A 19,446-nucleotide genomic window follows, 5' to 3' on the forward strand; every position below is an offset into this window, starting at 1 on the left:
TTAAGTGAGTCTCTTAATTCAAATAAAACCATAATCAGGAAGTGAAACTCTAGAAAATGATTTTACTTTTATTGTAGACTATCCATTTACAGAAAATGAACAGGAAGCACATTATTTTATTTTTATATAAGTTGTATTTAAAGAGACAGTAAACGCTGTACACATACTGCCACTGATCCAGCCAGCAGCGCTAGTCGCACAGCTAGGTCATGTGATTATTGCTGCTGATTTGATTAGTCTTAGATTCTGTTAGGGACCAGTAGTGCTCTGTAGGTCCAGAGCAAAATATTTTATCCCTCCTGTGTTTAACCCATATATAGCTAGTAATACAATTACACATTCTAACAAATTCCTCACTAGAATGGCCCTTTAACATATACTATTGCATACTTCTTTCTTCTCCACAAATCTGCCGAGTCAAGTTTTGGTGTTGAAAAAATATTTATTTAACCGTTTTTCTCTGCCAAGTCTTGGTACTGAATAAATATCCAAGCTTTTTCCATTGTGAAATGATGGATGTCTATGGGTGCTTCATTTAAAACAACAGTGTGACAGTTGCACTGTGGAATCTATGAGTGGGTACATTTTGGAATTTCGCCCTGGGAACCAGATTCTCTAGAAACTGAGATAAAATATTATCAATGATACAAGGAATAGGAAATATGTAAAGGGGAACTCAAGTCAAAATTAACTTTTATGATTCATAAAGAGCAAGCAGTTTTAAGACACTTTCCAATTTACTTCCATTATCAAATTTTGCACAGTCTTTTTATGTTCACACTTTGTGCCGCTTAATTATTGCACGCCGGCAAACGAACAAATTTGCCCGTTTGCAGGCACGGAATAATTAATCAGCCATTACAAGTGGCTGGTTATTGCTACTGCGAGCTCGCAGGAGCAATTAGTGCTTATAAAATTAACCAGTAGTCAGTGGCGTCACTAGGCTTGGTGTCACCCGGTGCGGTAACTCATGGCATCACCCCCCCCCTTAGTATTTAAAAAATAATAATTATTATTATATATATATATAAAATAATAATTATATATATATATTTACATTTATACAGGAAGTGCAGAATTATTAGGCAAGTTGTATTTTTGAGGATTAATTTTATTATTGAACAACAACCATGTTCTCAATGAACCCAAAAAACTCATTAATATCAAAGCTGAATAGTTTTGGAAGTAGTTTTTAGTTTGTTTTTAGTTATAGCTATTTTAGGGGGATATCTGTGTGTGCAGGTGACTATTACTGTGCATAATTATTAGGCAACTTAACAAAAAACAAATATATACCCATTTCAATTATTTATTTTTACCAGTGAAACCAATATAACATCTCAACATTCACAAATATACATTTCTGACATTCAAAAACAAAACAAAAACAAATCAGTGACCAATATAGCCACCTTTCTTTGCAAGGACACTCAAAAGCCTGCCATCCATGGATTCTGTCAGTGTTTTGATCTGTTCACCATCAACATTGCGTGCAGCAGCAACCACAGCCTCCCAGACACTGTTCAGAGAGGTGTACTGTTTTCCCTCCTTGTAAATCTCACATTTGATGATGGACCACAGGTTCTCAATGGGGTTCAGATCAGGTGAACAAGGAGGCCATGTCATTAGATTTTCTTCTTTTATACCCTTTCTTGCCAGCCACGCTGTGGAGTACTTGGACGCGTATGATGGAGCATTGTCCTGCATGAAAATCATGTTTTTCTTGAAGGATGCAGACTTCTTCCTGTACCACTGCTTGAAGAAGGTGTCTTCCAGAAACTGGCAGTAGGACTGGGAGTTGAGCTTGACTCCATCCTCAGCCCGAAAAGGCCCCACAAGCTCATCTTTGATGATACCAGCCCAAACCAGTACTCCACCTCCACCTTGCTGGCGTCTGAGTCGGACTGGAGCTCTCTGCCCTTTACCAATCCAGCCACGGGCCCATCCATCTGGCCCATCAAGACTCACTCTCATTTCATCAGTCCATAAAACCTTAGAAAAATCAGTCTTGAGATATTTCTTGGCCCAGTCTTGACGTTTCAGCTTGTGTGTCTTGTTCAGTGGTGGTCGTCTTTCAGCCTTTCTTACCTTGGCCATGTCTCTGAGTATTGCACACCTTGTGCTTTTGGGCACTCTAGTGATGTTGCAGCTCTGAAATATGGCCAAACTGGTGGCAAGCGGCATCTTGGCAGCTGCACGCTTGACTTTTCTCAGTTCATGGGCAGTTATTTTGCGCCTTGGTTTTTCCACACGCTTCTTGCGACCCTGTTGACTATTTTGAATGAAACGCTTGATTGTTCGATGATCACGCTTCAGAAGCTTTGCAATTTTAAGAGTGCTGCATCCCTCTGCAAGATATCTCACTATTTTTTACTTTTCTGAGCCTGTCAAGTCCTTCTTTTGACCCATTTTGCCAAAGGAAAGGAAGTTGCCTAATAATTATGCACACCTGATATAGGGTGTTGATGTCATTAGACCACACCCCTTCTCATTACAGAGATGCACATCACCTAATATGCTTAATTGGTAGTAGGCTTTCGAGCCTATACAGCTTGGAGTAAGACAACATGCATAAAGAGGATGATGTGGTCAAAATACTCATTTGCCTAATAATTCTGCACTCCCTGTATGTATAAATATATATATATATATATATATATATATATATATATATATATATATATATATATATATATATATATATAATCAATACACAGCACTTTAGCACTCACAATACTTTCCTTATGACCGGGGTGCTCAGCAACATATTTGATAGACCTCCAACAAAAGCAGGCACTCACCGGGTTTGAAGTGGCAAAAAACTTTATTCCAACAGAGTGACGTTTCTGGGTTTTATCCCCGTCCTCAGACTCAGGTTGTTGTTTGAGTCTGAGGACGGGGGTAAAACCCTGAAACGTCACTCTATTGAAATAAAGTTTTTTGCCACTTCAAACCCGGTGAGTGCCTGCTTTTGTTGGATATATATATATATATATATATATATATACATATATATATATTTACATACACAGACAAATATATGTATATATATATATATATATATATATATATGGCTTATATAGTGGCAGAGGGGGGAGACAGACCACTGAAAGGGGGGAGAGTATTTTAGATGGGGATGTGTAGATATGTATACATACATATCAATATCAATAACTATACATATACATATATACATATATACACACACACATATATATATTTACATATATATATATATATATATATATATATATATATACACAACAACATTTAAAATTAGGGGGAGGCAAAATGTGTGTTTAAAATCCTCCACTACGCACAAAATATAGAGAAAATAACTCATTGTGTAGTTCATTAACAAATCTAGACAGGCCAGAAGGCTTATTTTTCCCACAGAAAACATCTGGAATACATTGTTTCCAATGCAGCAAAGGATTCTGGGTAATCCGACGGCGCACTGACATACTCCTGCCCCAGAGGCCAGATAGCTAGCACTGTAGCACATGACATGTATACGGAGCAGTTAGACATGTATTTGGGGCTGCTGGGGGGCGGTGCACAGTCACGTCTACTGAAATAAAAAATAATAAAGTATTTTATTTATACTGTCAGTATTTATTTATTATACACAGCTTGATGGTGTGGTGTCACCCCCATTAAGGTTGTCACCTATGTGCGGTCCGTACCCTCCACACCCCCATAGCGACGCCACTGCCAGTAGTCAGACCTCTGGATAATTTTGCAACTATGATAATATAATAAATGAGAAATAAGCACCATACAGAGCACTCACTTTTGAGAATTATACATAAGGGGATTATAGTAAATAAAAATGTACTTTTATTGATATATGTATATTAAAAAGTTCCTAACAAACGGATGATATAACAAGACAGTGTTAAAAGAAACCCAAATAAAGCCTGAGTGAGACTGTTATAAACTGTTATCAGTTAGAAATCCCAGAGGATAAAGTATCTAGTTAGTAGAAATGTGCGATTCGTTTCGGATCGATTTTGAAATTCGGCCGCATTTGTAAAATTCGGGATTCAGATCGATTCGAATTTCCGAATTAAAATAGTGCCGAATCTACCGAATAAATCCGAATTAGTTCGGATTTATTCGGATTTATTCGGTAGATTCGGATGGCCATGGATTACACTAGTATTGTACAGTTTATTAGGTTATATCAGTCTGCTATGGGTTACACCTAATATACAGTACATAATACTAGTCTAATACACAGCACATCCCACCTAACACTTATCGAAATTCCGAATTTCCGAACCGAATCGAACCGAATCCAGCTGAATTTATTCGAATACGAATGAATCCGAAACGAATCCGAACCAAATTGATTCAAATTTTCCCAAATTCAAATCGATCCGAACCGAATTTCGAAAAAATACGAATCGATCCGAACCAAGCCGATTTTTTTCGCCATGCACATGTCTACTAGTTAGGAGTATATGTGGAACAAATGTCATATTAGTAACAGATCACATCAGGTAATGGTCACCTTTATTTGTGTTTCTTTTAACATTGTGTGTGTGTATGTCTTGTTGTATCATCCGTTTGTTACAGATTTTTTATTATACATATATCAATAAAAGTTAATTTTTAATTACTTATCCCCTTATTTGAAATTCAAAGTAGGTGTCTTTTTATTATGCACTTGTTAATTATGCAATTCTACTGCATTTAGTGGTACTTTAACTTCCCTTCGGGTAGCTGCTAGCCCTGGTCTCTCCAACTCCAGATATCAAACAGTTAATAAATGGTGGTGCCGGCCTTTGCAGATAGGTGACTTAAGCACTCTTCTTCAAATGTACATCTGGAAAGGAATACAATATGATAGTTTGGAATCTACATCAGCTTCCTAGTGAGCACATTCCTTTTGTGCAGGTTGGGTGACAAACGTTACTGCATTATTGTTCGTATTCCTTTCCAGAGGTTCATTTGGAGAAGAGTGCTGAAGTCACCTACCTGCAAAGGCCAGCACCGTCATTCATTAGCTCTCTAGAAACTGATTTTCTTTATTTTCATATCTATATATTTTAATTACATTCCAGTTTACTGCCCCTTTATGCAAGGACTTTCCAGATGCCAGGAGGCATTTCATCTAAGATTTTTACATCTGCATAAAATGTTATACACTCAGGCTAAGATTGCTTAGTGTTTGAAATAAGACAGGTTAACTTGATACTGTTCAGTTTACTCTACAGTTGACTTAATTTTGAAATTTATACAAACATGCCTAAATCCTGCATTTAACTAGATCTAATGGTATGAGACTGAATATTACAGCTGTAGATAGTACAGCATTTTCAAAAGGTGTGTGATTGTGAATCTAATTTGCATATCTTACCCAGAATCCTTTGCTGCATTGGAAACAATGTATTCCAGAGGTTTTCTGTGGGAAAAACAAGCCTTCTGGCCTGTCTAGATTTGTTAATGAACTACACAATGAGTCTCTCTCTCTCTCTCTCTCTCTCTCTCTCTCTTCTCTCTTCTCTCTTTTCTCTTCTCTCTTCTCTCCTCTCTCCATACAACTGTAATTTACATATTAATTTTAAGTTTTTGATTAAATTTTATGGTGAAGAATGTTGTTATGATTTTGATACACCTCTGCAATAATGTTGTGCCCTCTGTATTTTTGTGTGAAATGGTTCAGTTATTAGTTTTGTAAGATATTTAAAGTACAAATTTGAATGTGCACTTTTGTAATGTATGCAACTCCTCCCCTTACAAAAATGCAGTATATAGAAATACTGGGCCCATAATCTCAGAGAAATGTTGTGATTTATGTGTATTTTGCTACATATTTGTCAAGGCACAAACTTATTGTCTTGTGTATAGAGAAAAAGCAATGCAACAAATAACCACTGCACATAATGCAGGTGTTTGATTTCCATAAAAAGGAGCCTTAAAGAGAGCTTACAACACACAAATGCAGACAATAGCTTTCATATGATAAAGGAATTACCCTTGTTAAAGTGAAGAGTCTCTCTGGGTGGCCTGTGACTGACATTGGAACAGCAATCACTTATCTATGAGGTGAGTATTAGGGTGCTATGAGCTCTAAAATGGACCCTATAACCAGGGGTCAAGTCCTACAAAAAATAGTGTGGGAACTCACCAAGACTTCCACCCCCTCTCACAATTAATATTATTTTATATATACACAATTACACACACTGTATTTATATTTATATAATCTATACACTTTGGTTAATGAAAGCAAATTAAATCCAATGAAGGGTTGAATAGTTGCCTTTGGGCCTGAGGATCCGCTTCTGTCACAGAATCTCACCCACTTAAGGTGCAATACTCCTATTTCTGCTGAGGGGAGCTCAGAGCATGCCACACAGAAATGTAAGCACCATGCATTACACACAGTGGGGGATGATCTCACTGCAGGACTGCTGAAAGGTTTGCATTTAGTATATTGTAAGAAGTGTTACTACTCATTACTAGAGGATCTCACTAGAGGGCTAATCAGACTGTACTCCAGCAACTTCCACCAGCAGCAGTAGTGTTTACTGAAGCATTTCTGTTCTCTGTCTATAGGGAACTTAGTTCCCCCTGTAAAAATAGAGCAGGAACTCCGTTCCAATGCATTCCTGCCCGACTTGACCCCTGCCTATAACCATCATAAAAGCATTATAATGAGACTTATTTATGGTTATCTTGAGAGAACCAGGTTCAAATAATGAGTCACAACATTCTTATGTGGTTATCAAATAGGCCGTATGCATATGGAGCAAATGATTTAGGGATGGATAAGCCTCTCTTTCATCCCCTTTCATTATACATAGAGTTTTGAGACCCCTTATTTGAAAAACACAATTCTCTTCTTTCAAAATAACAACCTTTCTGTCCCGTTGCCAGATGATTGTGATAACACAAACAAATACATATCAGGTTTGGTCCTATGTTTGGGGTTTTGACTATTGTAAACAGGTCCCTTTCTACCACCTCACCAACTATATTAAATGAGTCCTCATTTGAAAGAGGGAAAAACCATCATTCACACAGAGGGTTTCATATCCTTATAGTTGTCAACTGATTGTCATATTAATAGCCACATTTGCCACAAGTTGTATTGTTGTTGATGACTAGGCTCATAGATCCTTGTTTCTCCAATCTTATTACAAATTGCATGTTATCCAAATAAATGGGAAAACTTGATATAAAAATGTATTACATTTTCAGTAATTCTACATAGGATGTTTTTTGCTGCAAGTGATTTATGTAATATTTTTTGTGTGGTTTATTTCTGCATAAATCACCAAAATAAGTTGTTACCCCCTCTGGGAAATCAGACAGTTTGTTTTAAAATTATCAAGTGTTCTTATTGTTACATATTTTATCCTTACTCATGTTTTGCATAATTGTAAGAAGGTACGAGATAATATTTTTCTTCCTCCAGTTGCTTTATTCCATTTTCCCATTTTGGTAAAGTGCTAGATGTTGAACCAAACAGTGTATGTTTGAAATATTTAGGAAATAATAACTCCCCTGCTGATGTTTACCATTAAAGGGTCAGTCTACTCCAGAATTTGTATTGTTTAAAAAGATAGATAATCCCTTTATTACCCATTCCCCAGTTTTGCATAATCAACAACACAGTTATAATAATACACTTTTTACCTCTGTGATTACCTTGTATCTAAGCCTCTGCAGACTGCCCCCTAATTTCAGCTCTTTTAACAGACTTGCATTTTAGCCAATCAGTGCTGACTCATAGATAAATCCACAGGAGTGGGCACAATGGTATCTACATGCCACACATGAACTAGCGCGGTCTACCTGTGAAAAACTGTCCAAATGCACTAAGATAAAAGGCAACCTTCATGCTTAGCTATTAGTATATGAGCCTTTCAAGGGTTATCTTTCATCTGAATGATGAAAGTTAAAGGGACAGTCTACAATAGAATTGTTATTGTTTTAAAAGATAGACTTGTGCAATTGGCTGATTTGGAGATTCAGATCAATCCGAATTTTAGAATCGGCACCATAACGAAAATCCAGAAAACTAATAAATTAGTTTCCAAATTTTTTGATCTATTCTTTATTCATATTCATTAAATGGATCCGAAAATTCTAATCTAAACAAAAACGCCGCCCCCACATCGCCATCACTAAATAAACCTATTAACTCCTAAACCACCATCCTCCGACATCGCCAACACTAAATAAAGCTATTAACCCCTAAACCACCGTCCTCCGACATCGCCAACGCTAAATAAAGCTATTAACCTCTAAACCGCCATCCCCCACATCCCAACACTAAATAAAGCTATTAATCCCTAAACCGCTGTCCCCCCACATAGCAATCACTAATAAAATGTATTAACCGCTAATCCACCCCCCCCACATTGCAAACACCTAATTAAAATATTAACACCTAAACTACCGTCCCCCCACATCGCCAACAATAAATAAACCTATTAACCTCTAAACCGCTGTCCCCCCAGATCGCCAACACTAAATAAAGCTATTAACCTCTAAACCGCTGCCCCCCACATTGCCAACACTAAATAAAGCTATTAATCTCTAAACCACTGCCCCCCACATCGCCAACACTAAATAAAACTATTAACCCCTAAACCGCTGTCCCCCTCATCGCCAACACTAAATAAAGCTATTAACCCCTAAACCGCTATCCCCACACATTGTGACTCCCTAAATAAAACTATTAACCCCTAAACCTCTGTCCCCCTCATTGCCAACACTAAATAAAGCTATTAACCCCTAAACCGCCATCCCCCTCATTGCGACTCCCTAAAAAAACTATTAACCCCTAATCCGCTGTCCCCCCCACATCGCCAACACTAAATAAACTTATTAACCTCTAAACTGCTATTCCCCCACATTACAACTACCTAAATTAAACTATTAACCCCTAAACCTAACACCCCCTAACTTTAACATAATTAAAATACACCTAAATTAAAGTTACAATATTACTAACAACCTTGTTAAAATAAATACAAACTTACCTGTGAAACAAAAATAAAACCTAAGCTAGTTACACTATTACTATTTTACTAAATACTTTAAAAAAATAAAAACTGGATGGAGATGGATCTGCCTGGATAAAGATGTTTCACCACTGGGATGAAGTTTTTTCCCGGACTTCAGCAATGGTGAGTACCTAGTAGTTAAGGGGTTAATAGTTTAATTTATGTAGTTGCGATGTGGGGGGGCGGCGGTTTAGAGGTTAATAGCTTCATTTAGTGTTGGCAAAGTGGGGGGACAATTTTTTTCGATGTGCACATGTCTAGTCTACACCAGAATTTTTTAATCCCTTTATTACCCATTCCCTAGTTTTGTATAACCAACACAGTTATATTAATATACTTTTTACCTCTGTGATTACCTTGTATCTAAGCATCTTTTTATTTATTATCTATTGACTTTTTTTTTTCTTTAAGTCCAGCACAGATACACAGTTATACAAAAGGAAGAAAAACAGAACAAAAGAATAAAAAATAGAGGCCATGCCTTACAGAGCTGCTTATAGTCACTTAAATAATGATCTGTGTATTCACTCTTAGTTAATAAATTGTTATAGTTATATTAAATTCTTAACCACGCAATGTATTGGGGTTTTCACATTTTATACTCAAAAGAGGGAAAGAGGAGAAAAAAAAAAAAAAAAGAGGAGAAAATGTAATAATCGCAGATCACTTCCTCCCACCTCCCACACTGCAGACATTCTTCCCTATAACTAATATTGATCCAGCTATAGCTCCGGGAATTCTTTGTTTGCTATAGCCAGCTCTAAAGTTTCTGTACCTCGAAAGGGTAGAATTATCAACAATTGAATTTCTTTAGGAAAACTACTGATTACTTTCCCCCATTTGATCAGGAAACGCTTGATTTGTGCCTCAGAATTTATTGAGGTACCCATCTGTTCCATTATAAGTTGGTTTTTAAGCTTATGCCTAAATTCTGTCAGTTTAGGGGTTTTAAAGGATTTCCAATATTTAAGAATCAATAACCTACCTGTCATTATTACCGTATTTAAATGTGAAGTGTTTTTATGTAGGCCTTCTTTGTGGGTGTCTATAAAGAAAAAAATATGTTCATCTTTAAGTTGGAACTGGATATTATTAATTTTATTAATCCAGTAGTTAATCTTGTTCCAGAATTTCCTAACTTTAGGACAGTCCCAAAAACAATGTTTTAGATCTGCTTTAAAAAGTCTGCATTTAGGGCAAAAAATACCTACGTTATCCCATAATGCTTTCATACACGGTGTAATATACGTATGATTAATAATTTTCGTGTGTGATTCTCTCCAAGCAGTGGAGAGTGTTGATGTGTCTGCCAGCCTGTAACTTTTGTGTATAGTTTCAACCGAGACCTTCCACCATTCTGCGATTTTTTTACATTTTCAGTACCTTTCCAATTCATAACTATTTTATATAGTGTGGTTATGTTATATTTCCCTGCTTTAAAGAGAGTTATCGCAGGCTCCACAATTTCTGATGTCGGGTCCTCCTGTAGGTCCTCTAAGAGAGCCTGGAGGAAGTGCTGAGTCTGAAAATAGGGAAAGAAATCTGTATTAGAGATTCCGTATTCTTGAATTAGGTCCTGCATTGATCGACAGGTTCCAGTACCGCTATCTCTTAACTGCTCTAAGTATATTAGGCCCCTTTGTGCCCAACTATTAAAAATTTTGGAATTTATAGGTGGAGTGAAATTTGGGTTACCTGCTATAGTCAGGTATTTGGAGAATTTATAGGAGCTATGTAGTTTTTTTTAATAATTTATGCCAGACCTGAATTACATTATAGATAGCAGGCATCTGTTTAATTTTAATTGGGCATTTAACAAGATTACAGTGTAACAGTGCCTTCAAAGAGTATGGCCGTACTAATGTTTCTTCTGTTACTAGGTCTGCATAGTAGTCTGGACCTGTAAGCCAGTCCAGTGCTATTTTTGAGATACAAACCAAGTTATAAATCTCTATATCTGGGAGTGCTAACCCCCCATCGAGTCTGGATAATACTAATTTATTATATGCAATGCCCCCCCCCCCCCAGATAAATTGTGTAAATATCTGTTTAAGTATTTTTATATCTGTTTGTTTTATTACAATTGGCAAGTTTTGCATCAGATAAAGGAGTTTGGGGAAAAATCACCATTTTAATCAAATTGATTTTACAAGATAACGTAAGGTGAAATTTAGCCCAGTTATCTAGATCGCGTTTAATTTTAGGGAGGATTGGGCTGAAGTTTAAATCATACTATTCATTACTGTCTTTAGACAATTAATCCCTAGATATACAAAAGTGGTTTTAGCTTTCTTAAAATGATGTGTCTGAAATGAGTCTTTGTGTTTTTTTAGCCAGAAAATTTCTGACTTTAGCATATTTACTTTGTACTCTGAGAATACACTGAATTCTTGTAGGATCTGTATCAATAATGGGATATTTATGCCTGTATTAGCTGTCAATACTAAAAGATCATTATCTATTGACTTACATTTTATCCAACTAGTGCTTTGTTGTGCTGACTCTTAAATAACGCAACAGGCATGAGCACAGTGTTATCTATGTGGCCCACATGAACTAGCAGTCTCCTGTTGTGAAAAGCAAATAAAAAAGCATGTGATAAGAGGCAGAAATTTAAAGGTTTAAATCTTATAAAGTATGTTAATATAACAATGTTGGTTGTGCAAAGCTGGGGAATGGGTAGTAAAGGCATTATCTATATTTTTAAACAATAACAATTTTGGTGTTGACTGTCCCTTTAAGGGTATGCTAAAAAGGTTTTGGCTTTGTTAAGATGCTTTAGTTAGATATTTAACCATTCACTTGCAATGTCAGACTGGGCAGTATGTTTTGCGCAAGATGCACCCTGCAATATCGATTCAGCTACATTTGTAATCTAGCCGATAATTTTCAATGCATTTTTAAACAATGCGCTGAATTTGAAAACTGCGAAAATCAATTGTTTTCTATTAATTGGAATAACAGTTTAACATTTTCCCTGCATGCATTTAAAAAGAGAAATATAAATGTCTTCTGTGGGGTTTTTCAAACAACTTGGAATTGTTTGAAATTAGAAAATCACGCAATGTGTTGCACAGTAAAAAGGAATTTTAATTTATTGAAATCTGGGCCTAAGTTTTGTAGACCACCAGGATATCCTGGTCTCAATCAAGTAATAGAACTCACCCACCTAGGATTAAAGACATTTTATAAGCAAAGTATTGAGGTTGTTTCCCATCTCTCTCTAGTCATGGGTGCTGCCATGTTGAAATCTAGCTTTCACTATATTCCAGTGCTGACCTGTTTGCACATATGCAGCAGCTCTCCTTCAGATACCTGCAGTGTAACCTAGGTTCCAAAGTGGCGGCACCCATGATTAGAGGGAAGTGCATCAGATGTTTTTAGGGCTAGATTTATTAAGCCCCTACGGCAGCAAGTTCTCTCAAGAACTTGCTCGCCGTCATTTATCAAGCAGTGGTCACCAGACCGCTGCTTCCTTAGCCTCTTCGCCACCTCTAATCTGGCGAAATTCAATCTCCTCGGTCTAGTCAGACCGAGGAGATTGACAGCTCCTGCCCGCGCGTGATTGCCTGTGCGCGGGCAGGGGGCGGGATTGCACGCGAGCGCCCCTGTACGCCTCAGCTTTAATAAATCTAGCCCTTAGTGTTTAGTGTTCCCTTTAAGTCCCTCAGCACAAGCAGACATTTGCCATGTCGTGTGGGATCTCTCTCATAACTGATGCCCAATATCCTCTTAGTTCTTCTAAAAAATCAACACTGGTGAAGCAATTACAGTTGATTAACATTAAAATAACAGAAATCATAAAATGTACAATTTTGATTGCCACTTTCAGAAGTTTTTTTCTGACTGAAATTACTAGGTCACTAAAGTGTGGCAATTACCCTTGCTTACCACTAAATACTTTCTTTTCAGACTATTAAAATGGCGTTGTAGTTTAAAAAAACACATGTTCTGTTTGGTTATTGAGTTAAAAAAACAAACAAACAAAAAACATCTTTTGTGCAATATGTTTAAACATTGTTGAAGGTACAATAGACACTTTAACATGTAATATAAAATGTTTGCTGATGTGTCACAAAAATGTCTGAAATATGTAGGTTTTCAAGTTCAAAGAATTCAAAGTACAGACTGCACATTTACTGATGTCCCTGAATGTCCTAAATGGCTTCGGCATGAGATAATAAGGTGACAAACTGGAAAGCAAACAATATTTTCTTAAGAAAATGACAGTGGCTAGCTATGTCTGCTCCCATAGCAAGTCTGGATTGGTTTCCTCAAGTAATTCAAGTGGTCGGAGGAGTTTGGCTATTCAAAAACAATTACAGCAACAAAGGTGTTAATGCATTAAAAATGTTTACCCCCACCCAATAGGTAAGTTTATTGTAAAACTTCAGAAAAATCTTGCAATTACATGGTGTTTACTCTCCCTTTATACACATAGGGCTACATTACAAGTACTGCAGTAAATTATTTTTTTTCGGTTGCGAAAACATTGCTAGCTTTAGGCTTTTTGCGCTTCTCGGGTTCCGCTGGTATTAGAAGTTAAAATAAAACCTTATTTTGTGCTAGCGGTAACCTGAAAAGCGCAAAAATCCTAATGCAACAAGTGTGAAACTTGATAGTCCATTGGGATTTAGTTGTGAGGTGGGTTATATGCAAAGTATTTTTATATTTACAGTATTTGAGACACCAGCTTATACTGAGCATGTGCAACATTTTACAGAATATACATGTATGCATTTTGTAATTGGCTGATAGCTGTAACATGATTCAGTGGGAAGGAAAATGAAAAGAACTTTTAAATTGGTCATAACAAAATCTACTAATTTGAAATTCAAATCCAGTGAAACACTAAACATGCAGTTTAAATAGAAATTATTTTTTCCCCACTTTGTTCACAGAGATGCTGTAGTGCACCCCTGCTGCAGTTTATCCGTCAGGAATTAAAACTCTGACTTTACTATATGCTACAGAATGAACTCCACAGCATAACTTAGTAAAATACTTCTTCTTTATTCAATCTATATTGGTAGAACAAACTAAAACAATTTGGCCTACTATGGCCTTAATCATGCATGTAAAGAAGTCATATTTTACTATGTTTGTGCTGTGGAATTCATATTTGCTTGATGTGTTTGGGATTAACAGTGGCCCTATGACTGCTGTGCCTAACTGGGGTTATATATATTCAATCAGAGCAGGAGTTAATTTTGGCCCCAACAAAGTAGGTAAGATAAAACATTAAACAATGTTTTTTAAACAATATATTCTGAACTGAAAAATAATACAAAATGACAGTGTAAAATGCATAAACAACCAACTTTTACTCTATATGCAAATCATTTGAAATGCATAGCATAATTGCTGAGATGTACTATGTGTGTATACAAAAAAATACTTTACTGTCCCTTTAAACAGTTGCCTGAGAGCTTACAAAGTGATAAACATATTTAATCATATTTTCCGTTACAGACGTTCTTGAATGATAAACTTGGGCTGCATTTTTGCAATAAAGTTGGTAATGTCTATTTCAATAATGCAGTACTAAAATAAACCAACACTTGGTTACCATGAAAAAAGAAGGGAAGGTTCTTACTTTAAAATATTTCATGAAGGTTGTTTGAACACTTTATGGAAAATTTGCAGTGTGCTGCCAAAATAACTCTGCCAAGTGACAGAATATAGTAAGAGCTTAAATTCAAGAAATATTGTGTTTGTTAAGTTACAGAAATCTGGAGTTTCATGATGTTACTGAATTGAGGTTATTTGACAACAAGAGCAGGAAACTAGAAGATAAAGAAATTGCCCCTGCTAGTTATAACCTTTGCTCAGCATAGAAATAGACACATCTTTGGGTACCAGCGTCATCCTGTACGGCAAAACGTTCTAGTCATGCAAAACATTCACTGCAGCTAGAACTAGAATTGTTTCTTAGAAGTGTAACAGGAGAGTGTATGATCCTATAACACTGGGGTAAAGTACTTTTAAATGGCAATTAAAAAAAGTTTTTTTATGCTTCTGTGTGGCCAATTGGGACTAATTGCTTTCTGTATAATGATAGTGCACTCTATTAGGAAGCATAATAGATTTTCATGTGAGACCACATGACATGATGAGGTCTGTCTGAGGTTAGTTTAATAGAAATCTGAATGTTGTATGCAGCTCTTGACAGTGACTGTAAGATCCATGCTAATGTACTGTGGCACCTGGGCTAAAGGATACATATTTGTTAATTAAAATATTTTTATTTCGGTTCTGTTATTATATAAATGTATACAGATTGTCTAACTATTGGCTGAGATTTATGCCAATAATCGTTACAATATTTGTGATTGGTTTAGACGAAAACTGAGCTGCTTCTTTGTTACTATAAATATGAATAGCCTAATGTTTTGCAAATATACCTGATGAAGGGTCAGGACACTGAAATGAGTTGTTGATTTCAGACTGGCCAGGAAAGCATTGCTGGTTTTATTAAACCCATTTTTTTCCCTTTCTTTCATGATTCAGAGAGAGCATGCCATTTTAGATAGATTTCCAATTTACTTCTATTGTCTAATTTGTTTCGTTCTCTTAGTGTCCTTTGTTAAAAACATATCTAGGCAGGCTCAGGAACTGATGAATATGAATAATAATAATAGAAGTAATTTGTTAAGTTGTTTAAAAAAATCTTTTTTTTGGGTTTCATGTCCCTTTACGTTTGAGTGGCATATATTCCACTTTTTAAAGATTGTATTATTTGAATTTTATACTGGTGGTATAGGTTGTACATACACATTAAAGGGACAGTCTAGTCAAAATTAAACTTGCATGATTCAGATAGATCATGCAATTTTAAACAACTTTACCATTTACTTCTGTTATCAAATTTGATTTGTTCTCCTGGTATCTTTGATTGAAGAGTAAAACTAGGTAGGCTCATAAGAGCTCAGGAGGTGCACGTGTATTTAGTACTCCATGGCAGCAGTGTTTTGCAACATTGTATAATAAACCTCCAAATAATATTGCAAAACACATCCTAGCAGACCGAATACTATTATGGGCTATCTATTGTGTAACCCTTTATAATATATAATTATTCCCTGGACTGCAAGGATAATATCATAATCCATGGTATTCTGGGAAATAATGTGTAATTAATAATATGAGGATATTTCATCATTATTGTAGTACTCATTGCTCCTATATACAGTAGGTTATATACCTTAGATGCTTGTGCACCTTTACAAAAATTACTCAAAGGCATAATATTGGGATATATTTATCCACAAAAATTGGATTGTATAATACACCAATTTTAAAACATTTTTCTATCCCATTTTTAGTTTCTAATAAAAGTTATATTTCTCTTGTAAGATGTATAAAGTCCACGGATTCATCCATACTTGTGGGATATTCTCCTTCCCTACAGGAAGTGGCAGAGAGAGCACCCACAGCAGAGCTGTCTATATAGCTCCTCCCTTAGCTCCACCCCCAGTCATTCTCTCTGCCTGCTTAACTGCTAGGAAGGGCAAAGTGAGTGTGGTGACAAAAATGTTAAGTTTTTAATTTCTCAAGCATAATCCTTCTTCAAAGAAGGAACGTCTGTTGCACAATCTTGATGTGGTTCGTGCTTTAAGGTTCTACTTACAAGCAACCAAAGATTTTCGTCAAACATCTTCATTGTTTGTTGTCTATTCTGGTAAGCGGAGAGGTCAAAAGGCTACGGCTACCTCTCTTTCTTTTTGGCTGAAAAGCATCATCTGTATGGCTTATGAGACTGCTGGCCAGCAGCCTCCTGAAAGAATTACTGCTCATTCTACTAGAGCAGTGGCTTCCACATGGGCTTTTAAAAATGAGGCTTCTGTTGAACAGATTTGTAAGGCGGCGACTTAATCTTCGCTTCATACTTTTTCCAAATTTTCCAAATTCGATTCTTTTGCTTCTTCGGAGGCTATTTTTGGGAGAAAGGTTCTACAAGCAGTGGTGCCTTCCGTTTAAGGAACCTGTCTTGTCCCTCCCTTCATCCGTGTCCTAAAGCTTTGGTATTGGTATCCCACAAGTATGGATGAATCCGTGGACTCGATACATCTTACAAGAGAAAACAGAATTTATGCTTACCTGATAAATTTCTTTCTCTTGTGATGTATCGAGTCCATGGCCCGCCCTGTTTATTTAAGACAGGCAGTATATTTTTATTTAAAAAACTTCAGTCACCACTGCACCCTATAGTTTCTCCTTTTTCTTCCTAGCCTTCGGTCGAATGACTGGGGGGTGGAGCTAAGGGAGGAGCTATATAGACAGCTCTGCTGTGGGTGCTCTCTCTGCCACTTCCTGTAGGGAAGGAGAATATCCCACAAGTATGGATGAATCCGTGGACTCGATACATCACAAGAGAAAGAAATTTATCAGGTAAGCATAAATTCTATTTTTACTCTACCATATTTTTCTGCTTTAGTAGTCTTTCTTGTGAGTTCTGTATTGCATTCTAGTGGATTCTTTCTTTCTTTCACCACCACACATATAATTTCTCAATAACTTGCTTTATATTTAGGTAGCAGTGGTAAGCTTGGATCTTTTATTTTTCACATAATATTTTCAATCATACATTAATACTTTCTTTGCTGGCACTCACATATATTCTCATATATTATTCTGAATACTTGTTTCAATTAATTAACGTAAAACAAATTACTGTTACATGTGTATACAGTATTTATATATATATAAGTCCCAGAATGGATTTACACTCTCACCTCCCAAAAACAACTGCCAGGGTGTCAGGAAATGTAGGTTCAGTCCAATAAAACAAGAAATCCGCATTCACTGGGTTTAAGTGAAATAAGTTTATAGTGAAGTTTCTGAAGAAGGGGTGTTGTACCCCGAAACATCACTATAAACTTATTTCACTTAAACCCAGTGAGTGCCGATTTTTTGTTTTATTGTATATATATATATATATGTGTGAATATATACAGGTGTATCTCGAAGATATTGCGGGTTTGGTTCCAGACCACCGCAATAAAGTGAGTCACACTCATTTTTTTGTTTCCTAGTACATATAAAAGTTACATTTACACTGCAACAGCATTATGTCTTAAAAAACAATTACATACCTTAAAGGGACTTGAAACCCAAAATGTTTCTTTTATTATTTTGATACGGTATACAGTTAAAAAAAAAATTCTAATTTACCTCTGTTAGCAATTTTGCTTTATTCTCTTGGTATCCTTTCTTGAAGGAGCAGCATTGCACTACTGGGAGCTAACTGAACAGATCAGTAAGTCAATCACAAGAGACATATTTGTGCAAACACCAATCAGCAGCTAGCTCCCGCTTCTGGGCATATCTAGATATGCTTTTCAACAATGGATACGAAGAGAATGAAGCAAATTGGACAAAAGAAGTACATTGCAAAGTTGTTTAAAAATGGATGCTCTATCTAAATCATGAAAGAAAATTTTTGGGTTTCATGTCCCTTTAATTAAAAAAAAAATGATTGCTAAAAAATGCTAATAAGTATCTGAGCCTTCAGCGAGTCAATGTTTTTGCTGGTTGTGTTTAAATATTATTATTATTATTATTATTATTATCGGTTATTTGAAGAGCGCCAACAGATTCTGCAGCGCTTTAAACATAGGCGGTATATAAGAAAACATTTATAGGGATTAAATGGGTAGAGGGTCCTGCTGAGAGTTGCACTGTTGTAGTCAGCTCTTAAGAAGGTGATCTACAAACAGCTGGGCTCTTAGGCTTACATGCTAAGGGGGTTCAAGGGGATAGCAACGGAGAAGAGGTATAAAGAAAAGTTAGTGTAAGTTGTATGCATCCCTGAACAGTAGAGTCTTTAGGGAGTGCTTGAAGCTTTCAAGACTAGGGGAGAGTCTTGTGGAGCGAAGCAGAGAGTTTCACAAGATCTGGAGAAGTCCTGTGAACGGGAGGTAACAAGAGAGGGGGAGAGTAGGAGGTCATGAGCAGAGCTATGGGGACGGGAGGGAGAGTATCTGTAGACAAGGTCTGAGATATAGGGGGGAGCAGTGCAGTCGAGGGCTTTGTATGTCAGAGGGAGAATTTTGTGTTTAATCTTGGAGGCAAGAGGAAGTATATAGTTGTGTATATATGTATATTCACATGTATTTATGTGTTTATATGTGTATATATGTTGGAAAATGGCTCTGATAGACTTGCTTGATACAGGGTTGCATAAACCTTCAATTTAAAAAAAGAGCAATATCTGCGAAGCACAATAAAACGAGGTATGCCTGTATATGTATATATATATATATATATATATATATATATATATATATATATATATATATATATATATATATATATATATATATATATATATATATATATATATATATATAATAAAACCACATAATTTTTAGTGGTGAAGGGATACATAGGCATTAGGCCCTCATGGGAAAGAAGAAAT

The sequence above is a fragment of the Bombina bombina genome, chromosome 2 (assembly GCF_027579735.1).
Source record: "Bombina bombina isolate aBomBom1 chromosome 2, aBomBom1.pri, whole genome shotgun sequence".
In the NCBI taxonomy this organism is placed as follows: Eukaryota; Metazoa; Chordata; class Amphibia; order Anura; family Bombinatoridae; genus Bombina; species Bombina bombina.